Here is an 8,188-nt window from a genome sequence, read left to right on the forward strand (position 1 = left end):
TGTGAGGGTGGTGAGACGCTGGAGCAGGTTGCTCAGAGGGGCTGTGAATACCCCCTCCCTGGAAGCATTCAAGGCCAGGTTGGATGGGGCTATGAGCAACCTGGTCTAAAGGGAGGTATACCTGCCTGTAGCAGGGGGTTGGAACTAGATGATCTTAAAGGTCCCTTCCAACCCAAACCATTCAATGATTCTATGGAAATGCAAGCCTTTTCTTGTTATTAATCTGTAATTCCCTTAACCTTTGTAAGGTAAAGAAGGCTAATACTGCCACATTATTTTGTTCAGAATGAGAAAAACCAGTGTGTATTTGTTACCTCTGGTCAAGCAGATTTGCAGCTGATTTACTAGTAGGAAAATCCCAGTTCATTCCTCCTGACTCTTCTCACCTGACTTTTCCTGATCATTTCATCTCCTATCAGTATGTCTAAAGATAAGCAGGCCTTGTAGATGTTTTGATTTGTACTCACACTTCATTCAACATAAATCTACATGGATTGAAGTTATTTCTACTCTTACTTTATAGAATCCAAGGCTGACTACATGAGTTAGATGATAAAGCTGCTCTTCATAGCTACAATCAGTGCCTGTTAGTTTAGGAATAATTAACGCCTATGCATAGCAATTTGTGCAATCCAGCAGGCAAGTGCCTCCAGACCGGTAGTATCTGCTTGCCAACAGTAACGGATGTGGGATACTTATCCTGAAGGTCAGCTGAATGTCTCCCTGTAGGCAGAGCTGCATGCACGTGTCATTTGGAAGTTGTCTGTATGTCACCAGTGCTACATAAGCCATACTGGAGGAGGCTGTGCTTTATTGTGTTTTGTCTATACTGCAAATGCAGATGTCAGCATTTGGAGGCTGTAAGTAAAGACAACTGGTATCTGTACAACACACAGTGTTCACAGTGTTTAATTTGAAAGGGAAATGTCTCTTTCTCTAATGAAGAAGTATTCAGTTGTTCAAGTACATTCTGGCACAGCCTATCTAATGTGTGTTACCTACTCTGCCACACCAGTCCTGCACAACATGAGAAAATTCAAGTTGAGAGGTGTTCCGCAGCAGAACCAGAATTTTAAATTAATTTCCTGTTTCACTATTCCCACGAGCCAACTAAGATCTCAGTCTGGTCCTGCTGCTTTGGTATGTTTTGATCTTCCAATGTCTTATGTGCACAAATGCACTTAAATCAAGGAAAAGCCCCCATGGGACATCTGTGCTCAGCAAGTTGTGCAAACCCAGAGCAGAGATCTGTCTGACTTGTAAAGTACCACAGACATGCTAATGTGCTTAGAGGACTGATGTTCAGATTTTGCAGAAGTTGGGGGCCAGAAGTAACTAACAGATGGGGAGGTTGCAGCCATGTGTGAATGAGGTAGGAGTTTTTCTTGACATCTAGCCTGCAATAATTTTATTTTCTTCAGTGGCACGCATTTCAGGTAATTTTATTGTTCAGACTGGCCCTATATATGTCCACTGTAAATGGAAATGAAAAAGATGTGGAAGCTGCTTTGTACTGCGGAGAGGCACAAATACTGAGGAATATCAATCAAACAGATTATTCTTTGGTTGGTGCATTTTATTTTCTCACAGTGAAATTTAACAGCTGAAATAGTATCCTGTTTTATTGAGGAAGTTTTTATGGTATATCATTTCATTAACCATTTGGAAGGAGATATACCTAAAAATAGCTTAAACTGCTTAATACAACAACCTATATCTTAATTAGAATTATGCAGTTGGTATTTCATGAATTGTATCCACGGTGGCGTATTTCCCTTGGAGATAAAGCGTGAATTAATCACAAGCAAGACAGCTCAACTAACTTGACTATAAATCTTCTATTGGTGAAGGGTTTCACTTTCAATGCAGCAGAAATTTATCAATATTTTGTTCAGAACTCAGAAGCGTAGAATTAATATCTTATTCACAAAGTGTAATTTGGTTAGTTGACATAAGCTGTGTCAGAGGAAGGTACCTACTGCCTTGGACAGTAACTGAAGCACAATGTAAAGAAGGACAAAATTCTTATAATGAAACATTTTTATAGCTTTGTACCTGAGCTGTCTTATCTTGATTGTGAAAATCCTCCAAGATAATAAAATTAAAAATGTCCTGTCATTTCTTGCTAACGTTAGAATATCAATATCATCAAACCCCATTGGATTTAGGCTCACTATATACTAGGCAATGTTTTCTCTGACAGCGCAAGTGCAGTTTATAGCACTGGAAAGCACACTCACTGAAACAGTCTGAGCTGGATCTCTCAGTGAAATAAACTATCTCAGCAAAGACATTTTTCACCACTCTCTATCTGGACACTCTACTAAATTTTTTACTGACATATAAATGTTGCACCAAAAGGAGGTCTGCTAGGTTAGTAAAAGTCTCTCTGGTAAAACTGTCCCATGCTGGGACAAAATGGAAAGATTTAACCTGGCCCTTCTAATTGTAATGTGGGGAGGAAAGCATTCTTATGGTATCCATGTTGTTTTGAAGAGAAGTCAAAGAAGAAAAGATATTTGGCATGGTGCAGGCAGAGGCAAGCAGTTTCAAAACATGTTGGATGATAAGTTATCCTGTGAGAGAGGGTTGCACTGCCAGCTAATGCATATACATAAAGGCAATGAGTGCTTCACAGTAACGTTTAATTAAAACATACCTAACCATAAAATCTTTCTCCAATCTAGGCATAGCCCTTGAAAAAATAGTTAAGCTAACATTCTCACTGAGCTCCAAGATGTGTTATTGTTTTAGAAAATCATTCAGAGTTACTCCACATGTCAGAAGCCTGATGGCTGAAGGATGGTCTGGGAACTAGAAAGAAAAATGGCTCAAGAATGATCAGTGGATACAGACCTGGCAAAAGAGCCCATTATAGCTTAAATGGCAGCTTTAAGTTGCCACCGTCACAAAATTGATGCAGAATCAATATACAATACTTAATGAAGTGACTGTGAATGTCCAAACTTCTTGCATGGTATAGAAATTGACCATGTGGAAAACTGCAGAGAAGGAATTTAAAGAACCACTAAAAACAAACAAACAAACAAAACAAAACAAACAAACAAAACAAAAAACCCACCATGCTTCTAAATGTTAAATGAAATAATGAAATACTCGCTAATGACAAGCTAGTATCTCTACTTACACTTAGAGGATAGCACGAAATCATAGAATGGCTTGGGTTGGAAGGTACCTCAAGGATCGTCACACACCAACCCCTCTGGCACAGGCAGGGCTGCCAGACTATAACTGGAGGAAGACAATAACTGGGACTATAATAGAGACATTTAGGTTGCATCTGTACTAGTAATGGTCCAGGAGCATTCTTCAGCCTTGAAGCCAAATTGTACAGCGTATGTATTTTCATAAATAACTTATCCTAGCCCAGAAGAGCAGGTGGCTTCATTTGCTGCTCTGTGTTCCCTCATCCCACTAATGCTTCAGCTGTGACTGGGAGAGTGTTTGTTGGCACGAGCCAAAATGCACGTTGTTAAACCTTCGTAGTGATTTGATAATTCCTAGTGATAGTGCAGCTGAATTCAAGGTCCATGCCCTATTTACTGGAACACCTCTGGCCTTAGACAATACTTGATTTTGCAACTTAACCTTGTATCTCAGGAGTAGTGCCAACCATTATCAGAGAGAACCAGGGCTCCCTGAACCCAGTACTGCTGGAGCACAGCCACATAGACCTCCATCTCAAAGAACAGCTCTCAGGCCTGTGCGTTGCCCTTGTTCCTTCCTCTCCTGACACAGTTTCTTCATACGGTTGATGACGACCACTGCCTCACACCTGTCCGCCTCTGTGAACAGCTCACACCTGGCTCCAGTGGGAAGTGTGAGGTTTTGAGGAACCAGTCCAGAGAAATGAGGAGCTCAGAGAAGTAAAACAGGTACTTCAGAAACCTTTCCATACTTTCTTAAGGATGTAATACAATCGAAGGTAGAGAACAGAGCTATGTATGTATGATACAAGAGACTGTATGTAGTGGCAATATGGATTCAGAGGCTACCTGGAGTTCAGACATGTTTAAGTGCACCTTATCTGGAAGCTCAGGAATCGATGGTGAGACTGTAGGAAAATCTCACACAGGATCAGCGGTGAGGGTCTAAAGATCTTGGGGGAAAAGAAACACAAGCCTTACTTATCTTGTCTTAATCTAACATTCCCTTACTTATCTTGTCTTAATCTGTCATTCCCTTAACCTCTGTAAGGGAAGGAAGGCTAATACTGCCACGTTATCTTGTTCAGAATGAGGAAGACCATTGTGTATTTGTTACCTCTGGTCAAGCAGATTTGCTGCCTTTACTAGTGGGAAAATCCCAGTTCATTCCTCCTGACTCTTCTCACCTGGTTTTTCCTGAACGCTTTGTTTCCTATCAGCATGTCTAAAGATAAGCAGGCCTTGTAGATGTTTTGATTTGTACTCAAACTCTATAAAACATAAATTTATATTGCCCCATTTTACTGGAACGCATCTTGCCCTTGATAATACCTGATTTAAAATTTAACCTTGTATCTTAGAGGAAATTAAAACTGTTGCATTTGTTTCCAAAATCAGTGAAGCTTGGCAACTTCATTGCAAAAACGCAGCACTCGGAGATGATTCTGTTATGGTTAGTACCTGTAATGAATTGAAACATTGCATAACATTTTGTGAAATAACTGTGATTAAAATTCATTTAGGAAATTCAATTACAGGGTCTAAAAGGCCTGGTCAGATTTGCATTCGTTTTTTAGTGGCACTAAGCATAAAGAACAATCCTGGCCCTTTTGTGACTGAATTTGTAACTAGAGTAGGATATATTAACAGGTTTAATGAATAGAAAGAAGTACATTTGGCATGAAAAGGGGAGGAAAAAAAAAGAAACATTAAGAATATATAGATTAGCTCCTTGCGTGGTTACATTGTTATGAGTGACTTGACTTTAAATTATGAATTAGAAATCCTAGATCACTGTACTGCTTTCACTGTAGGCAAGATGACAACAAACTGTTTTTAGTGTCTAAATGCATTACTGGAAGGTGCCCTTCTGGCATTCATTTTAGACTCATGCTGTAATGGATTGAGCTTGTATCAATCTTTTACGTCAGGGAATATTTTTTACATATAGTACCATGGCTTGAATGTGAATGTCAGTAATTGCTAAGATCTTAACTATACCCTTTAGATGGATTTCTGATATGATCAGATCAATCTGTACATTTAATGAACCTTATTCTCATGTCACTTACGTCTTTGCAGGGATTTTGTTTATTTATTTGTTTGGTTTGTTTTTTGTTTGTTTGTTTGTTTTTGATGTGCGGCCCTAACAAATATCTGGCCTTAGTTCTGTGCTTCTATTTACAAGTGGTAAATAAAGATATTTGTCATCCCACACCCTCATCAGCAGAGGAGTGAGGGGCATGGGTCCTTAAGATGGTCTGGCTACCTTCGTGGCTGTGAGTGTAACTCTTTGGCAGTACTCTTTGGCCCATAGAGAGTCTTCTGTGATGTGGGAGAAAAATATATCCTGCCAAGTTTGTCCTGGCCAGACTGCAAAATGAGGGGGTAGGTGCACTGGAAGTGCTACAGAGTGCTTGGGGAGGGACAGAATGGAGATATGTAGGAAAGGAAGGAGGCGCAGTATGGGGCTGTGGAAGCATATACTCTGAAAGGCTCCATGGTGAAAATATGCTGGTGGGGGCATTCCAGACTGCGTACATCTGCAGAAGAAATACACAGACTGCAGAAGGAATATTTAGACCGACCAAGGAAGATGCCTGAAGAGTGCGTAGGGCTGAATTTTCACCAGCAGTGTCCAAAATAGATTGCTCTCATGATGACTTCCAAAGAGGACCAAGAGAATGAGCTGATCTTGGGAGTGAGACAGGTCAATTCAGCTGTTTATTCTTCATGATTTATAGGAGCTATCTATAAAGCTGTGGAGCACTACAACTATCTCTTCTTTCTCATATTTGAACATAACACCTTTGAAGTCTTACAGACTTGTGTATAGACTTGAAGTCTTACAGTCTGTGTTGGAGGTTCACAGATGTTTATTTCCTACTCAATAGTGACATATCCATTCTAGGAGCCTACAAGGGGAACAACTTCAATACAACGTCTCTCCTTTTTTTGAGCTTAGAGCCAGTTTAGTACCTCTGACAGCAATGTAGAATAAAACCAATGATGGTCGTGGAAGAATTGGGGCTACTTTTTACTTGTATGCTTTTAGAGCACTTACAGAAAGACAATGTCACATCAAACCATAGAATTCTATATAAGTAGGCTATTTCAGAAAGAATGAAGCTAGGGAAGCTGCATTTTCTGTTCAGTTTTATTCACTGCTCTGTACATTCACCCTGCCAGTGCAATAATAGGAGCCCACACCTCTCCATGCCTTCCTCACCATCTCCTTGGGCGAGAGAGAGCATGAGCTGTGGCTAATCCAGTTGGTCACATGTGCCAATTGGCTGGCAGCATGAGCCCACTGGCAATTGGCCCCTAAGCATAACACACACTGCTGTTTTCTACCTGCATTTTTCATACTCAGAGAATAATTTGAGTCTCAGTCCACTGTCTAGCTACTGACGTTGAAGAAAATAATAGGAATTTAAATAGTTGTGACTGTATTAGGCTTACTTTTGGGGTTCTCTATTGCGTGTTCCAAGGCTTTGGTCATTTGACTCACCAGAACAAATGTTCTGCAAACACAGATTTTTGATGATTGCTTTCTTTGAAAGCCAGACCACAGGGAAAAAGACTGATATGAAGAAATCCCAGTAAGAATTGGAAGATAGCTGAGTTGTCCACTTTTACTAAGAAGCAAAGGAGCGCTCTAAGATTCCGTAATCCATCAAAAGCCCTTCAGATTTCTGTCCTTGTTTCCCATATTGTTGAAATTGGCTGGTAAGTCTGACCTGGTTACAATCATCTAATGTTGTGAACTTCTGTGTAATTTCAATTAAGCTAGTTTTTATATTGCAATGAAAACTATATAGTGAAAGGAAAAACAAGAAAAAAAAGCAATGACTTTTTAAATTCAGTAGTTACCGTAGGGGAAATAGGCATGAATTAGGGGGAAAAAAAAAGTGTATAACAGTGAGATAAGTCAAAGCTTCCTTGAGATTTCTTGTAAATATTCAGTGAAGGACCATTCTTTTTCTTGCCTGTGCAAACTGTTTTGCAGCATTATTGTACGTACATCACAGATATACAGGGCTAGAAAAGACTTCAAGACATTCTGTAATCCAAGCCATTACATTCAGCAAGCTCTTTCATGTAACTGGAGCATTATAATTGTCAGTAACACCACACAGGCATACTGTGTGCTGCAGGAACTGCTTTCAGCTGCTAAGAGGCTGTTGTGGCACCGATGGAAGCTGCTGGGCTTCCAGGCTGACCTCCCTACTGAAATGAGGCTGAAACCTCTCCTTCATCCACAGCTCCCAGGAGGGAGAGGGAAAGGAAATCCGCTTTGGCTTTAACAGCTGGCACTGAACAGAGGAGAGGGTTATAAATAAATGCAAATGAAGAATGAGGGCATGCAACAAGAGCCAGGAAGGTCACTTTTTGGTGTGCCAACAGCTGAGCAATGCTCAGAGTGGCATTTGACAAAATGTCACTCTTTATGTGTAGACATGATGATGATGTCAAAAGAGGCTCATTTGAGTTGAGATTTGGGAGGATCCTCTATTTAAATCCTGTCTGAGCTACTGACAGGCTGCATGACCTTCTAGAATATACTGAGCTCCGTGGGTCAAACTAGTTCTTGCTGCAACTAAATTGATGACAATGGAATTATTCTGGGAGTGAACTTCATTTCTCAGACATCAGTCAACACAGCTGGTTCAATGAATAAGTGAAAGAAAGCAACCATAGATATCACTGGAAAACAGATGAATCTGAACTGAGTCATTTAGTATCTACAAAACAAGAACAGAAGTGCACAGTTGTTACTTAAAATGCATAAATAAATGTTGATGGTGGTTTAAGGGCAAAGTAACTCCACGAAGGTAACTTCAATATCTTTTCAAGGTAATTAGTGTCATTCTATTTTTCTATTTTTTTTTAAATGGGATGTAATGATTATGTATTTTATTTATAACTTGTGAGATGAATTGTGCTTCTTTAAATATTCTAGTATAGTTTTTTCTTCAAAAACTTTATAATTGACTCAGGAATACAGCACTGTATTGCAC

This window comes from Gallus gallus, chromosome 1 (assembly GCF_016699485.2).
Source record: "Gallus gallus isolate bGalGal1 chromosome 1, bGalGal1.mat.broiler.GRCg7b, whole genome shotgun sequence".
Taxonomy (NCBI): Eukaryota; Metazoa; Chordata; class Aves; order Galliformes; family Phasianidae; genus Gallus; species Gallus gallus.